The sequence below is a fragment of the Anastrepha obliqua genome, chromosome 4 (assembly GCF_027943255.1).
Source record: "Anastrepha obliqua isolate idAnaObli1 chromosome 4, idAnaObli1_1.0, whole genome shotgun sequence".
NCBI classification, from domain to species: Eukaryota; Metazoa; Arthropoda; class Insecta; order Diptera; family Tephritidae; genus Anastrepha; species Anastrepha obliqua.
In genome coordinates, this window is record NC_072895.1 from 66,234,188 (window position 1) to 66,252,612 (window position 18,425).

Below are 18,425 nucleotides of genomic sequence, written 5' to 3' on the forward strand. Positions count from 1 at the left end.
TACATTTTTTTCGGTAACTCAGTGCAATTTGGAAATCTCAAATATCATCACTGTTATGAATACCACCGCTCCGCTGAAACGCTATTTTTCAATGGTTCCAGAAGTTATGGAAACCTCTATTATTAATAAAAAAAGGAAAAAATAAGAGGGTCAAGTTATTCTAAAAACATAACCAAAAGTAAAATATTCCTTTTTCAAAAATCAAATATTTTTAGTTAAATTAATTATTATTTTAATTAATCAAAATTATTTTTTTTATTTAGTAAAAAAGTTATTCAAAAACAAACTTGGATGATTAATTTAGCGCCACCATGTACTCGTATATGACTTCAAAAACTCTATACCATAATTTTCAACACTGAATTGGTCTACAAATTAATATAATATTTTTTTTTCAGATTACTTCTTATTATACTCAAACCATATACATATCTATGTATATGTACACCAATTTTTACAAGAATTGTAGACAATGTCCACAATACTTGAACTATTTGGCACAGAATCGCTCTTTCACTTTTACGATGTACAGACTTTTACATATAATCATACACCCTATGACTACAAGTATTATTCTGAACTACTATAGATTTTATTTTAAATTCACATTACACTTAATAAAGTACTAAGTTTATAAAATGATTAACATTATTTACTTTCACATTATTTTACTTATTCACATGAATTATTGGTTATTTTGAAGTCAAGCAAATGTTTAACGAAATTACTTAAATCTCTTACATGAAACTAATCACCAACCAATTACTATTTTGGCAAATAAAACGATTCTCAAATAAAACACATCCTGAACGCAGCAATTACATGATTTATCTGTGGAGAGTGGGCGCTTTGATTAGATGCGAATAACAGAACATTGAAATTGTGACTGGAAATTACTGGATGATTCATATTACCCACGTAATCCTCATTTCACACATTTGCTCCATATACCCAGAGTAGCAGAGTAGAACATCGGAATTATACAAAATTTTTTTTTTTTTTTTTGTATAGCGATAGCCTTCTTACAAGAACGGAAAACTACACAATGCATTTTTGTCAAAAAAAATGTTTCTCATAAAAACCCATTTCCTATTGGGAATAAAACTATAGATTCCTCCATGGGAGGAAATGGCATCATATAAGTATTACTATGCTTTTACACTACTAACCTAAAGTCAAGCCTTCTAGTTTTGAGCCACTAATTAACTTCTCAAATCTAGTAACTGGTATCTTTAACGTAGCGATGTCCTACGAAATGTTAATCAGCCTCTGCAACAGTATTATACCAGTTAATGAATTGGTTTAGAATGCACAAAGAAGCAATGTATATTCCATCAACACTTTTATTCGTCTAATCCTCATTGCGTGCATCTTTAAATTGAAGCCTTCTTATTTATAGTATGTAGAAAAAAATTTTTCGCAATTGGTACAATTTGAGAGCCACTCTCTTACTAGTTTCACTTCTTCCATCAAATAGTAGTTCTTAAATTGCGATGTTTACTAAGTACTTAGTATGGCTTTACGAAATTTTGGAGATCCTAGGTACATTTTTGAGCGAGCTGCTACCAAAGCTGGGTTCACACGAATGCACATGTTGTTTTTTTCGGCTTACATTCACGCACGCTTACGTAGCCTCGTTTTTTTAAACACACACGTGCACTCATGCTTTTTCACGGAACATTTCCTAGAAATGATATTTTAATTACATCAGTTGCATTTCAGATTTCATACAAACGGATTTTTAAAACATAATTATTCGTACAAGTTCCAGCTATAATGGGTATGGGAATAAGTTTCCGTCCTTTTTTAGCCAAATTACGAATTATTTAAACAACTAAATAATGCATTATATTATGTGAAGTATGTGCTATCGGAAGCTATACTTTACCCCATCTTTCCAGCAGCATATGGACTCCCCTGACGAAAAATTTGAGTTCTTTTGACTTGATCCAATCATCTCTAAGTATTTCTGGACCGTTTTAGCAACGTGTGGCCTGGCGTTGTCGTGGAGCAAAATCAATGTCCCATGTGTACCGTCCCATTCCGGCCGCTTTTCTTTAGGAGCTCAATTCAAACGCATGAGCTGCAGTCGGTAAGGATCGCCAGTGATGATTTCAGATGATTTAAGGGGTTCATAATAGATTACAGCCTTTTGATCCCACCAGATGCACAACATAACCTTTGAAGCATGAATATTTTTTTTTGCTGTTGATGGACCTGGCTCCAACAATTTCAACGCTTAGGGTTACCATAATAGGTACATTTTTCATCGCCAGTGACGATGCGACACAGAAAAACTTTTCTTTTATGCCATTCAGGAAGCATCTCACACATCACCGAACGTCTCTCGATATCCCTCTCCTTCAATTAACTGGACCATTCCCATCGCGTGCAAACGTTTACCGATGGTTGATCTGTCAACATTCAACTCTTTAGACATATTATTAAGGTATCTTCGAATTTGTTCAGTGCCCCTTCGCGATCTTTATTACTCACGTCGAAATTGCCAATTTGGTAGCGACGAAACCACTATTTACAAGTTGTATTTGATGGAGCCTGATTACCATAAAAATTGATCAATATACGACACGTTTCAGCTGCTTTTCTTTAAAAGGTAATAATGAAGCCTGACTTCACGCAAGAGCTGTTTTTTCGGGACGAACGTAGACATTTTTGACGTCAGATAAAAAAGGATCTTTACGCTTCAAACGAATATCAACTACCGCGATCGAGACCTCACATATACACCTCCAAATCACCAGTATATTACTAGAGCGAACAAAAAAATAGTATCACCAGCGTCACTTCTTTTACGAGGACGGAAACTTATTCCCATGCCCAATATTTTATATAAGAATTCATTGTAATACTCATTTCACCAAGCTTTATGTTTTTTCTAGAATTCTGTGATGAGCTAAATTGCCACCGATCTGGAAAAACAAAAACTTCATTAAAAATACCTTAATGAATCATCAAGAACATTTTAATATTGTCCAATTCATTTTTCTACAACTTTTCGAGGGAGGAGATAAGCGTCGTCATGTACATTTGTAGTTTTTTGTACCACACGTGGACAGCCTGCTCTTGGCTAAAATGTACATACATACATATATATGAAAAAAATTCGTGGATAATGAGACAAAAAAATGGCTCACGCACTTTCACGCCTGAAAAATTTGCAGTCACGCACAATCGCAACTCCCTTAATTTTTATTTTATCCCAAAATCACTTACGTTTACGAGTTAAAAAGCGTGTCACGTAAGGAATCACATATTTTACCCACCTCAAATCTCAACAGTGTCCAATTTCAAGAAATAACCTGATTGATTTCAAACTTGAAAGCGCCTATAATGCAATGCAACAGTTTTTTTTTAGAATAAGTGATCAAACAAAATGCAATTTAACACGTTTGGAATTTTTTTCTCAAAGCGAATGCCTTAAAAACCACAAAAAAACGCAACGGTAAGATAATTTAACGCAAATTTTTTTGATGTAAACAAAATTTAAATTAAGTTGTATGAAAATTTTGACTTTGAAGCAAGCAACATTTCAGCTGTCTGGCCAGTTACGGCCGTATTTGCATATCAGTAAACCGTTGGAATAATTACACAAGAAATTTTACCACACAGCCAAGTTTATGACGTACTTTATCCAACTGCATTAATTTTTACAATTTCAAAAGCCTTTAGCTCGCGACCATAAAATTTTAAACATATTCGATGTAAAAACGAAATCGGAAGAAAGTCTATGGAACTCAAAAGAAGAATATTTGTATTTTACGATGTTTTGTATCATTTTTTTTTATAAACACAAAAACGTCAAATATAGATTCAAAAAGATTTTTTTTTTTCACTTTAGGTTCCAATATCTCAAAAAATTGAGCCCGCACATCACGCCGCAAGCCTTTGGATAAGTTAACTCTGGTTTCTGGTAAAATATTATGGTTTAATTTATCAGCCCTTGTTATTTTTGCACCGCCATCAACTATTTTAAAGAAAATTAGTCTTTTTACAAAGAAAAAAATTGTTCGACCATTAATTCTCTCAAATTTCTTAAGCTACGAGTCAACTACAACACACCTTCCAGTTCGAAAAATGCCTTTATTTAACTATTATGGATTTTTTTTAATTAGCAATTTTGGAAGAATTGTTATTTAAAAAACCACTGAGGCATTTGAATGTCATTTTATAACCTCAAATCTACGTAGTACATTTTAGTAAATTGAATCGCTAGCATACGGTGCACGTTGTTATTGTTGCTGTATTGGTTTGCACCATTTTTTTTTTTTTGTTTTTCATTCCTTTTTTGTATTCAACTGCTTGATTCATTACGTTTTATTAATCCAGTTATTAGGAGCTCCTACACTCTAGTTTGACCCTTTAATACACTCGCCTATGCAATCACTTTTGCAAAAGGCAAATATTTAACAAGAAAAAATTGTAATTAAAAAACAAAACATCTAATCACCAATACTAAACGAATTTTGAAAAACAAAAAATCCACACGAGAACCTCGTAAATACTTATTTATACGTAGTAGTAAAATACAAATGCAATAGAATTCGCATTTGTTGCTCCAGCAATGGAGCTGGTAAGCACCTCATCAGCAACCGGACGTTCAGTACGTTTCAATTGTTTGTGCACACCGGATCCAGCGCAACAATTTATGTCTGTGCGATTATTCATTTTAATATAAATAATATTATTTAAAAACAAAACAAAAAAACGGCAGAAAACGCAGCAAAAATTGTATGCGCGCGTTTGTGTGTATGTGAGTATGTGAGTATCCCCACGTCAACGCGTATTTGTGATTATTCGTTTGCACCGAAAAGTTTTAAGTGTTAAGCCGAAAACCAAAAAAGCGAAGCGCATTACCTAACGAAAGCGCCAACGACGCGCACCAATCGTGGATCAACAAACGATTGGCTCCTTTGAGTCTCTCGTCAAGTCGTGATACCACCACCATTCAATCGGCTAGTGGGCTAATGGTGCGTTCGGTGTTCGGCAGTTAGGTTGGGGCCATGTGGAACCTAAGAAGTGCAACCTATGATCGAACAACTGCATTTCGACTCAAGCACGAAATTGAGCATTCTCAAATCGAGCTTAATATTTATTGTGACTGGCTCAATTGTTGTGAATGTGTAAGTGTTGATCGTTGGGAGGCCGGAACCAGCGCCAACGTGCGTGCGCTCTTGCTTATGGAATTGTGGAATTGTGAGTTCGTTTTCACTTTCAGTACGCTTTGGCAAGCTGCGCTGAATACGTGCGCGAATTCGTTTGTTCGATTTTTGGTTTTCATTGTAACGTAAAGTCATTTGTTTTTGCGTGTGTGTGTGCTGTTTTTTTTTTTACTATAGCAAAGTAGCGCGAAATAAACCTGTTCCTACACATCCTGCCCAAGGACGGCAGCGATTACGAGTATTACAGGAATATATTGAATGTATGAAATTGAAATGTGAAGAATGCGTAATGAAGTGCTTAAATAAAATAATAAAAATATAAATTAACTGATTTCAATTTAAATATTCTATTAAGTGATGTAATCAATAGTAAAAACAAATATTTCCAATTAAAAAAAGAAGGAAAATAATTTTTATTTTTTATTTTTTTTTTTAAGTATAAAGTTGAAATGTGAAAAATGCGTAACAAATAACTTCAGATAAAATTTAAAAAAAGTTAATTTAAATATTTGTAGTGCTATATTCCACAGTTTGTAAAATAAAAAAAAATTATTTGAATGTGATGAATGCCAAATGAAAAATTTGATTTCCATTAACAAAAAAATAAAGGAAAATACATACCTACTTTAATAAAAATATATTTTTTCGCACACATTGGTTTTGAAAGACTAAATTAATTATGCGATTTATGTGAATGCAAACAAAAAAAGTTATAAGAAATGTGAAATCAACTGAAGGCAAAATAAAATTGTGGAAAAATATGTGTGCAAGATGTGTAGTATACAAAATATATGTTGGAACTAATCAATACAATATTTTATGCGAATATATTAAAAAGAAACTATGTCCCAATTTTAACTATACTCAGTATGTAAAAGAGAGAATATGGCACAATTTTTCATGTGTAATGTCAAAAGTCTTAAGAATATCAGACATGCATTTGAAAATACTTTTTAAATTACCGATATGGAATTAGGGAAGTTCTTTCAAAATATAAATGAAGCATATTTTTTTTGTTTTTATGAGCGTTACCGATATGTGTGAGTTAGGTACCAACACTCTTCATTAAAAAAAACGTCTTCCGCCAAAATATTTCCGAAAAATATTAAGATTTACGTAAGCAGGACCTACTTGAGGTATGGTTTAGTTAGCTACTCAATAATTTTGAGTTATTGTGTCCAAATGTGTAACCCGATTCAAAAAAATTGTAGCACACAATTTCAAAAGCCTTCAGCTAGCGGCCGTAAAATTTTAAAACTTGTTCATGAAAAAAAGATATTGGTATAAAGTCCATGGCACTCAAAAGAAGAATACTTGAATTTTACAATGTTGTGTATCGTTTTTTTTTTTTTTGACAAAAAAATAAAAAATATAGGCCAAAACGGATTTTTCCCCTTTAGGTTAAAATATCTCAAAAAAACTGCGCCAACAGAGCGCGCTTAAAACCTTTGGATAAGTTTACCCTAGTTTCTGGTAAAATATTTTCGTTTAATTTATCGGCCCTTGTTATTTTTACAACTCTTCAACTCTTTGAAAGAAAATCGGAATTTTTACAAAAGACAAAAATTGTTCGACTATTAATTTTCTCATATTCCTTAAACTACGAACCCAACTGCAACACATCTTCCATTTTGAAAAAAGCCTTTAATTAAGGATTATGAATTTTTTCTAATCAAGCAGTTTTGGAAGGGTTGATATTTAAAATACCACTGACGGATTTGAATGCGCATTTTGCGACCTCAAATCTGTGTAGTAAATTTGACTAAATTGAATCGCTAAAATTCGTTGCTCTTTGCTATCGCTACTGTATTGGTTTGCTCACTACTTGGTTCATTGGGCTTTTTATTCCAGTTGTTAGAAGTTCCTGCACTCTAGTTTGATCCTTCAATACACTCGCATACAATCGCTTTTGCACACTTGTAGTGAAGAGTCGAAGATTTAATCTAAAATCAAAAATTTTTAAATTTCTTTACACTAATTTATTAAAAAACTGCATGTAAATATCGGAAATAAGCATTCATTAATTACCCCTATTCTGCCTGAATGCAACCAGCTAACTAATCAATTTGTATGTTCACATCCACCCATGTAACACATTTTCTATTGGTTTTGACTTGTTTTATTGCTTTATTCCTTTAGTGTAAACTAATTAATCGCAATTTATTAAATAATACCAATATGAAAACTACTCTTGCGCTTTTGATAGCAAATGCTAATTAAATGGTGGAGTTGAGCACCAAGCTCTTAAATATATAAGAAGAATAAGAGATAAAAGAGAGCAAGCAAATTTACAATAAGCGTTAATGACATCGGTATTTAGGCATCAGTATGAGTATTATTCGTTCACGTGATATGGAATTTTTTATAACAAGTTATATATGAACTAAAAGTAATATTATCTTATATTTCACCAACTCAAAGCTTTATTATTTTATAAAACAATATATTTTAATATACTGGATAATTTTTCCATTTTGTTCTGTTATGTCTGGATATCTGAGTGTAGTGCAGGCGCTAAAGGACATTGAGTATGCAAAATGTGAGGACCGCACTCTATAAATAGTTTTGAACTCAGAAAAGCTTGCAGATTATGATTCTGGATGTTGCCGGGAGATTTGATGGTCCATTTTTTTTTTACCCCACCCCCTTAGTATTCAAGTAAATGGACTGAACAAGTGCTTTGAAACCATTTCAATGATTGTTTTAGTGATAAAATTCAATTATTTCTTATGATTAAAGATAATTTTAGTTAGTCAATAAAAAAAAAAATAAAAAATAAAACACATATTTTTGATAAAAAATGATTTAATAGGAAAAAGAACATTTTTACATAAGTCATACAAAAAAATACAAATAATTAATCTCTTTTATTTTGGAAGTTATTATTAATACACTTGCACAACGAAATACAATTTAGTTGTAACTTTTTGCAAGAACAAGCCTTTGTTTGACAATTAGATGCACATTTGCAGGGTTGAATGAACAATTCCGGTAATGGTCGCTTCGTCAATTGACGTGGATACAATTTACCATCTTTTTTTTCATAGCCTAATAAGGTGTAATCAATAGGCTGTAGTACTGTTTGGTCAGAATTTATCCATATATATGTTTGTACTGAAGCTCTTAACAAATGTAAATGTATAGCATCTGATGTGCAAATTACTTTTAATAAATTTAAGCCGAAGCCGATATTTTGACAAATTAATTTATAGCGAAGTTCACCAGCAGTTAATGTTTTTTTGAGAAAAGATAGGTGCAAATGGTTTCTAATTCCGACAGTTCGACTGTTACGTATGGATTTCCTAAATGCCTAAGACCATTTTGCACAAAATCCAACGATGTAGCTTTTAAACTATTTTTTTTTTTTGAGCCCAATCTGCTAGTCGAATCGCCACCACTTAGAGAGTGTAATGCTGGCAAAATACGAGAAATGTTTTCGCCAATGGATTGAGAAGCTAAATGACACCCTGAAATGTATTTTTTCTTATAAGAACCTTCAAACCATAGACCTTTCTTCATTGAAATCATTATTATCTATAGCTCCATGAAGAAATAACGACGAATTTCGAACTATATTTTTAGGAATAAGTAATTTTCTGTCTATATCTTCACACACAATTGACCTTAGTACTTCTTTATCGATGTTTTTTAATGCTTTGTAATTAATGCAATGACCAAATTTATTCATCATATTGATTAAATTTTTCGATCGAGTCAAATGATGAATAGATTGAGCTAAAGCAATATGCTCTAGAGTCGGTTTCTCAGTAATCGTGAAGTACTATATATCATGAAACACTGATAACGCTCGTCGATCGTAATTTTCACTTAATTTTTTATTTTTAGCACTTGCATAAAAATTTGCCAATTATTCGGTAAATGATTTTTCTTTAAAAATTGTTAAATTAAAGTTTCATCACATAAAAACCCATTTGGTATTACTTCAGTACTTAATATTTCTTTACGAAGATGTTTTGCCACTTGAACAATGGAGTTTGTTGAAGTTATGGTACGAATATATTCAATGACTTGATCCAGTGATATGTTACCCATAAACACCAATGATGATTTCGATCGATCATTTGGATATGAAAATAAAACTGGTGAAAACGTTCTTAGTTATTATCTATTAGTAGTGATTTAATATCACGATTTTCTACAACTGCATCTTCTATGTCAGTGAGTTCAGCTAGTCGCTTAGCTAATGATGACACTTCAAAAGAGTGAGTTGTTAATTTATGTTTTATTTCATTAATCAGCTTCTCAAATGCCTCTATAAGAATGTCATGAGGTATTTTATTTGGAGGTCTACCTGCTGGAGTTGCTGAGTTTCTTGATAGTCGTAGATAACCACTATAATAGTGTTTATGATACCTTACTTCCATTGCAAATAAATCGGCTGGATGTTCGCAAGTGTCAATTTGTGTAAAAACATCATCTTGTCTTTTTCGGGCAATATTTAAGATTTGTTCCGCTGCTGACATTTCGGAGCACAAATAAAGTGTTTTGTTTTTATTTCTTGTTTGTTTACCCCAGATTAAACATTTTAGATCTTTATTAAATTTTAAATTTGTTCTTGATGACCTTCGGGTGCCTTGAGTCCTGACACACTAGCTTCTGCAGAGCAGGTAGAAATAGAAAAATTCTCCTGCTTTTGTAGTGCCAAATCTCGACGTCTTATCTTTTCTTTGCTAATGTAACTTACCATACAAGTTCGATGCCAGGTACATTTGTATTCAGTAAAGTCTGCATTATTTTTAATTTTCTCACTAATGTCATCTTTTCTCCAATCTGCTGCTTTCTGAATATTTATAAATGATTGTGGTTTTGGATTCATCACTAAATTACCCGTTTCATCACAAAACAAACACGAAATTTCGTATAGTTTTCGTTTCCTTATATTTATCACTTCTAAAGACATTGTCCATGTGTTTATTTAAACAAAACACTAATAAAACACTGAATTATAAGAAAACTTAGCTAAAATAATTATGTGATTACGAAAAAATAAACCGTCATGCGCCACGAAATATTTTCTTCTGACTAATACGAGTGCTATGACGCAATAAAGCTTGGACAAGGTGAAGGGCGGGGGAAAGGGAAGGGACCATCACAGCTGCCGGCAACATGTGTTTTTTTTTTGTGTAGGGTCTCAAGTAAAAGAATTTCAGAATTCAGAATTCAGAATTTCATTGTTGCCGGTCCTCACACTTTGCATACTCAGTGTCCTTTAGCGCCTGCACTATACTTGAATACTAAGGGGGTGGGGTAAAAAAAAAAATGGACCATCAAATCTCCCGGCAACATCCAGAATCATAATCTGCAAGCTTTTCTGAGCTTAAAACTATTTACAGAATGCGGTCCTCACATTTTGCATACTCAACTCCATACAGCCCCCGCTCTAGTGTAAAAAATATAATTAACTCTTTTTTTTTTGGTCTGTTCGCCAAATAATAAATAATAATAGATTTTCCCTGTAATATTTTTACGAACAGTCTTATTTAATAACATTTAATATAAAAATAAAACTTAAAATAAAAAATCGCTCGATGGTTTTAGCTGTCACGTCCCCTCCCCTCAACCCACGACTCCAAAATCAGTGTTAAAAATACCAAATCAAAATACCAAAAATCGAGATTTTTATTAATATAATTATAGTTTTAGGAAATGTTTACAAAGAATTTGTTATTTCTTTATTTACTTGTTATTTGAAATAATAATTTTATATAATTATATTACACAATCAAGGCAAGTATGTAAAGGGTTTTCCAATAAGAGGTGTTATTTTGATATTCAAAGAAAAATGTTAAATAATGAAAATAAACGTTGTCAAGATCAATACCATCCAATTCCGGCCATAAAAAATCGTTAATCACCGCTCCTACAGAAGCTTGTTTGTAGGGCGTTGTTTAATCCCTATGGTGATGATTCCTGTTGTTTAGCGACTGTTGTATACTTGCGTTTAAATCCATATACAAGTATGATAGGTAATGAGACTTTTTTGGACTTTTTGTGAAAGATAGGTTTAAGGACAACTTGAATAACTCAGCCACATGCTGACCGATTTTAACTTCTGAGGTATTATTGGAAAAGTTTTTTTTTCTCTCTTTTCTTTTCTTGAAAAATTACCCCATTACCATTACCCCATAATTCATTCTTTTTTTTTGCATGATTCTATTGATGAATTTATTTAACATTTTTATAAAAAAACTCGATTTTTAGAGGTATTTTCCAATCGGTCCAGCACAAGTAAATCTTAACATCTATCCCAAATATTTTGGTAGTCTTAAAATAACTAAATTTTATAATTCCGGTGTTTGTTATTTATAATGTTCATATTTATTTTGGGCAGTCTTTAACAACATAGAAAATGCATTTTTATCATCTGTTTCACTTATAATTTTTTTCTTTTTTTGTTCACTGTCAGGCGCAGCACAGAAAGTGATTTCGGGAAGTTTGTGAAATAACTTTTAAAAAAATATGGGTAGGAATAGAATTTATGAAAACAACGAAACAGTAGAAAAATCGGCTTGCAAGCTCATTTTCTGGATTTAAATTGTAGAAACTCACACTGAACGTACAATTTAACAGCATTTTAAAAACAAAGAATTTTTTATAATTAACTTCTTATTTCAAACAGCGACATGAAAGTTTAATTTTATGAAATTAATTTTAGGAAGCTTGCACTTAATACTTTCAACCTGTTTTTTTTTTAATTAATTGTAATTAGTACCCAAAAATTACGAATGACTTTTTGTTATTCCTCAGTTGCAACAAACAAAAACTGTGTAGTATGAAGTTGAAGACAATTGCAGTTATAGAATTTAAAATTAAATAGAAGTAAATGACTATATAAAGGGCAATTTGTGGTGAAGCTTTTTTGAAAGCGTGGTTCAAAAAATCCATACCACGTCTCACTAATGATAGATGTTTAAGCCAAGTTCCTTTAAAGTTTCTTGATTGTTTATATGAAAAGATGTTTAGTCAAAAAAAAAAAGTCACATCTATGCGTGTGGCCATCAGCATAGATGAAAGAGTTTCAGTGCTTTCAAATTTTGATGAGATTTTACACCAATGGAAAAAATTATGCCACGAATGGCAAAATGAAAGAATTCGGGAAAACAAACTGTGACCAAAGAGAAAGAATCCGAAACAAATGTACCACCTCAGAAAATGTTGACAAGCAACAATATTTATTGCTGTTTTAAACAATTTTTTGTAATATTTTTTTAATTTTTATATATAAACCACAACTTCTCAGGTAGACGAAACAGCGAATCTTGCAAGTTGAAGGAAGTTTTCGAAATCGATTGGATTTACCAAACTATGCTAGTTTTATTTTCTAAATGGATTGCCGCAAAGCTTAAAAAATCTTTGTGAAAATGCATTTGAGGAATGTAAAAACTTTTAATAGTTAAATAAGTTGCAAAGAACTTCATGAAAACACTTTCGAAAAAGAAAAGGCTTTAACAGTAAAATAAGTTGAAAATGCGCATTATTTGCATGTGTGAGCGCTCACTATGAATACAAGAAATTATTTTGTTATTAAAAAATATAAAATTAAAATTAATTAATTAAAAAAAATTAATTATAAATAAAAAGTGAATTCCTTCAAAGGCACTATTTTTTTAAATTTATTAAATAATTTATTTAAAAAAATTATCCCGAATAGCATGAAAATTATCATAAAATTAGTGCATAGTACAAACTACCAATAGGCAGAGAGGCTCTCTTAAAAATAAATAACATGGCAGATATATCATTCAATATATTTTCGACATACTCCAAATAGTTCTAAAATCTGTAGTTGTTTTCTACAGAATATTATATTTTTAACAAGTGAAATTAATGCTTATCATATGGTGTACAAATAAATTTGTTTAAATCAATTCAAAGCTAAATTAAATCTTTAATGGTGTGCGAGTTATTACAGGTGTCATTTGTATGTCTTCACCACTGCGGCTCCCATACAAACTTTTTTCGTGAAAATGTGTAACAATACTGAGCATTATATTCCCCATAAAAACAAGAACAAAAACGAATATTGAATTGTTCTGTAATCAAAAGCGAATTAGGATGTTCGGCCTTATAACAAAAACTGCTCATTGATATCTCGTATATTTATTCATGGTCAATAAAAGTAGTCAAAAGGTGTCAAATCACATAATATATGGTCAAATTATACCGCATTTCTTGATAAGATTTGGTCCAAAAAAGTTCATCCTAAAAAAATGATGCTTTTGCGCGCTTGGCATGCTGCACCAACTTATTAGCGCCATTTATTATTCGTTAAGAGGATCATATTAAACATTCAAACGCAACAATTCTGCTGATTCATTGAGCCAGATGTGAGCCTCACCGCTAAAAACAATTCCACCCTTTACAGTACATGTTTTTTACTGAACACTCGCTTTGCTAGTAAATTTCCAAAATTTGTAAAAGTTGTTCATTTGTAAATGCTTTGCCTGGTGTGTATTTATTTACTTATTTATTTAGATTAATTACAATTAAAATTATAATTAATTAAGCACCAGCTGCCAGGGCTATCGGCTTAAAATGTATGTAAATTATATGGAAGATTATTATTATTATTAGAAGGCCATTACACACTGCGACCAGAGCTGATCTATTGTGAAAGGCCTATTTTGTAACCCTAGAGTTTTAGGCTTTTTAGAAATTTTAGCACAGTTTTGGGTTTGTTGTTCCAAAGATTGCATGGAGATACTAGATACCACCAAGGTGGTGGAGTCTTTGTCTGCCCAACGCAGGACATTCACAAAGCACATGTTCTGAGCTTTCTATGTCCATTTCGCAAAAGTGGCAGACATTGGTCTCGGATAGACCAATATTGTTTAGATGGTACCTCAGGCTGCAGTGACCTGTAAGGTATCCGGTTAAAAGACGCAGATCTACTCTGTTTAGTGAGAGAAGTTTGTCAGATATTCCTTTGTTGGGACTTAGGAATAGTTTGGCTTGACGCTGACCGGCACAGTTTAGCCAGTGTGCGGCAAGTTTTCTTTCCTCCCATTTCCTAAGGAATTCATTAATGTGGCCTTTTGTCAGTCCACAGAAAGGCTCAGGACCAGTAAGTTGCATATTTGCTCCTTGTTTTGCAAGGTCGTCAGCCATTTCATTTCCCTCATGTCCTTCATGTCCCGGAATCCAACATAGTGTTACTGTGTCGAGGTTTCCTAACGTATTTAGAAGGTTTAGGCAATCATTTACCCATTTAGAGGTGATACTTGTTGATAGAAGGGCTTTTAGAGCCGCTTGGCTATCTGAAAGTATGTAGATGTGAGTACCTCTCATTTTCCTTCTAAGGCATTCTCTCACACATATTTCAATGGCATGTATTTCTGCCTGGAATATAGTTGGGTAGGATCCCATCGGAATCGATTTTTTGAATTTGGGCCCATTGATTCCTGCCCCTGTTCTACCATTTTCCAATTTGGACCCATCAGTAAACCATAGCTGGGAGCCAGGTTTGAAAGTGATAGAGTTAGTTCTCCAGTCTGTTCGTTCATTGATTATAACTTGGAAGTTCCTGAAGAGTATTGGTTTGGGTGATAGTATATTATCCCTATGAAGAATGGGACTATGTAGGAAGTCTTCTAAGATCTTAAGATATGGAAGATTAAATTAATTTATGAATATTTACAAAACTCAAAAACTCAAACATTGGTTTAATATTTTTCTTTTGTGCGAAAGTTAATAGTTCCAAGGGGTTGAGGTTGAAAAAAGAATGGATTTTTGATTTTGCAAGGAGAGGGCAATCTTTGAAAATATCTTTGATTGGTGATTTGTCCTGGGGAATTAAACCTAAGGTTGCTCATTGGCTTTACACTGCTGTCGTCAGACCCATTCTTCTATATGGAAATGTTGTCTGGTGGTGTGCTATGCAGAAAAAAACCTATTCTAATTTATTGAATAAGGTGCAGAGATCAGCGGAACTAGCAATATGTGGCGTCATGAAAACCACGCCATCCATGGCTTTGGATATCATACTACATCTGCCACCCCTAGATCTCTTCTGCAAATACTTAGCGGCCTGCTCCGCTGTAAGGCTCAAAGCGAGCTCACAATGGAAGACTGTCGGACAGGGACATTCAACCATCTTAGACTCCTACACGGATATACCCAGTGGCTGCGATTATCATCCTCCCATTCTCTGCTTCGAAAGGAATTTCCTAATGAAAATCCCTTCTAGACTGGAATGGTCTGAAGAAGATCCAACACCCAACACACCCGTTAAGATCTACACGGACGGGTCTAAAATGAATACCGGTGTAGGATCAGGGTTATTTTGCGAAGAGCTTTCTATTAGTGAATCCTTTAAACTACCGGATCAGTGTAGTGTTTTTCAAGCGGAAATAAACGCTATTCATGAAGCCTTAAAATGGCTAAAGATAAACAGAATATCATCAACGGATATCTGCATTCTATCAGACAGCCAAGCTGCCCTACGAGCCCTGGATGCATTCCAAACAACATCAAGGAGTGTCTTACGTTGTCGCCAATCTCTAAATGAGATGGCCAAACAATATCGTATAATCTTGTGCTGGGTTCCAGGCCACAGAGATATACCAGGGAACTGTAGGGCAGACCAACTTGCAAGAGAAGGTACCTGTTTGCCAGACATAAGTAATTTTATGGAGATACCTCTCGCAACTTGTAAGCTTCTCATTAAGGACGCATTAATCAGGTCTACAAATCAGAGATGGATTAGCGTTAACACCTGTGAAATTGCTAGGCAAACATGGCCAAGGCTAAATTTACGTCTGTCCAAGAGCATTATAAAACTGAATAGACTTCAAATCAGGACCTTAGTAGGGGCCCTCACAGGACATTGTCTCATAGGAAATCATGCAAGGAGATTAGGCGTATACACGCATGATTTCTGTCGTAGCTGCAGAAATGAGGAGGAGTTGGAAACAATTCAACACCTTTTTTGCACATGCCCAGCTTTAGCCAGAAGCAGGAACCGATTTTTAAAATCCTACTTCTTAACGAATATATATAATCTATACACTTTAGGTATCAACAACCTTTTACGCTTTGTCAAAAGCTCAGGATGGTTTAATATGGAGAGGGAAATGTAGCTCAGCCCCCGCGGCTTCACAACGGACCCATTTCGTGGTCTAAGTGGCATCGTTGTCTCTATGTGCGATGCGGCTGCCAAACCTAACCTAACCTAACCTTGGTGATTTGTCGGGCTATGCTGAAAATGATTTTCAAAGTCACGTGTTTATTTGGAAAGCTGGTTTGGCAGACATCAGAAGGAGAAACTGCTATACAACTACAAATACAACCGTTACAAGTGCTCAACGTAAAGTAAAGTGTTTGAAATTTAAAAAGAACACAAAATGCAATGGAAAAAGATTTTTTATTATTTGATTAAAGTAAACTAAAAAAATTGTTTGTTAAATAAACAAACTCTTTGTTCTGAGTGCTCCATTCAAATGCACTATTTTGTATAGACCTTACATTCGGTGTATGATCAAATACAGGCATAAAATACATTTGCTTCCAGAATTTTAATTAATTTATGCAGTATTATTCGTAAAAATTTTAGATTAAGCATAATCGGAAAAACCATTTACCGCGTAAGCGTTAGGATATAGGAGATAGGTATTTAGACGAGAAACACAAATTTCGTCGCTTGTGGTAGAAGAACAACTAACCTAATCTAACCTAAATTTGTCTAACGGTGAGTTTTTTTAGATGCAAAAATAGTCAATTTTGTTCGTAATCATACCCCATTGATGAACAAAATTCGTTAAGTGACAAAAATATTTTTTTTTAAAACGCTAACTCGCATTTACAACATTAATCAGAGATGAAATGGCAAAGGGACAGGTTTTTAACGTGGCAAACGTTAGTGAGAATTCTGCTCCTGAGCCCCCATATGGCCCATATTTTTTTAAGTAGTCAAATTGTTTATTTTTATGAGATAATGAAATATGAGATTTACTATTATGAGATACAATAAGGGTTTACATTTGATTAGCTTTAAATGACTTTCGCCATTTTCAAAATCAACTGAATAGCCAAAAAAAAAAAAAAAATATTAAAACAATAAAATATGAATTTCATTAAAACACAAATTTAATACAGAAATTCGCTCAAAATCAAACATCATAAAGTAATTTATTTCAATATTTATTGACTTTTAGATTCTTTAAATGTTCCTGAAAGATTGAACGAAATTAAGTTAGAAAGCCTTTTATTAGCCCATTAAGTAGCATTCGGTTTCATCAACATATATTTTGTAAATCTTATCCATTGAATTTTCATCCAAGAGACGGACTGGACCTTATTTTTTAATCTTCTTGACGTCGAGTTTTCAAGTAGTTTAGTGGAAATAAAAACCACCTGCATCACTCGTTTTACCGAAAATTATTATTTTTCTACATTGCTCTTTTTTTTTAATTCTTTCTTATTTTGACTTCTAAAGGGTTTTTCAATTGGCGCGGGTTGATTTGGGGCCCTGTGGCAGCCATTTTGTTTTGGTGACATCTGTCAAATCTTTTGTTTATTATTCAGTTGTTTATGCCAAATCATCAAGGCGAGTTACACGATTGAACAGCAGGTTCAAATGATAAAACTTTATTATCAAAATGAGTGTTCATTAACGCAAACGTTGCGCGCATTGCGCCCATTTTTCGGTAGGCGTAGTGGCCCTTCCAAATTCTTATGGCCCAAATTGAAACATATGGACCTAGACGACATGTGGTTCCAGCAGGACGGCGCTACGTGTCACACAGCAAACGCCATTTTATTCCATTTCAACATCTACCCGTCCTTATGGAAAAACCCTTTATTAATCCGAAACATGATCGGTCGGTAGAAAATAATCTCCAGTTGCTTTTCTGGTATGTTATAAATTTTAAATACTCGCTGTCTTGGTATAGCAGTTCATGAAGCCTAGCTAGTACTTTGGAGTCACCAATCGTCGTCGCCAGCCTCACCTACCGGTAAGTCCGGGAAACTTGTTGTTTCGACGTTTTGGGCCCAAAGAGAGAGGGGTGTTAGATGAGTGGGTTTATGTAGGCATATGAATAGGTGGTTAGTATCGTGCGGGATACCTTCACATGCCGGACATATATTGAGTATATCTGGATCGATTCTGAATTAGTAGGAGTTTAACCTGCTACAAGATCGAGAACGTGATTGAGCCAAAGTTACGTCCTCCTCGCGAGGCGATCGAAGCTCTGCATCTGTGATGTGATGTGTTTGGACTGCGAT

The 18,425-nt window shown here is 33.5% G+C and overlaps 1 protein-coding gene across 3 annotated transcripts in view; it reads left to right on the top strand.

Annotated features, from left to right (window-relative positions):
• The first annotated feature begins 5,256 nt into the window (after window positions 1-5,256).
• Window positions 5,257-18,425, top strand: part of LOC129243576 (uncharacterized) — a 51,449-nt gene continuing 38,280 nt past the window's right edge. For all 3 annotated transcript variants that reach the window (XM_054880693.1, XM_054880696.1, XM_054880695.1), the window contains exon 1: window positions 5,257-5,440. The gene's annotated coding sequence lies outside the window, so the exon portion shown is untranslated. The remainder of the gene's footprint in view (window positions 5,441-18,425) is intronic.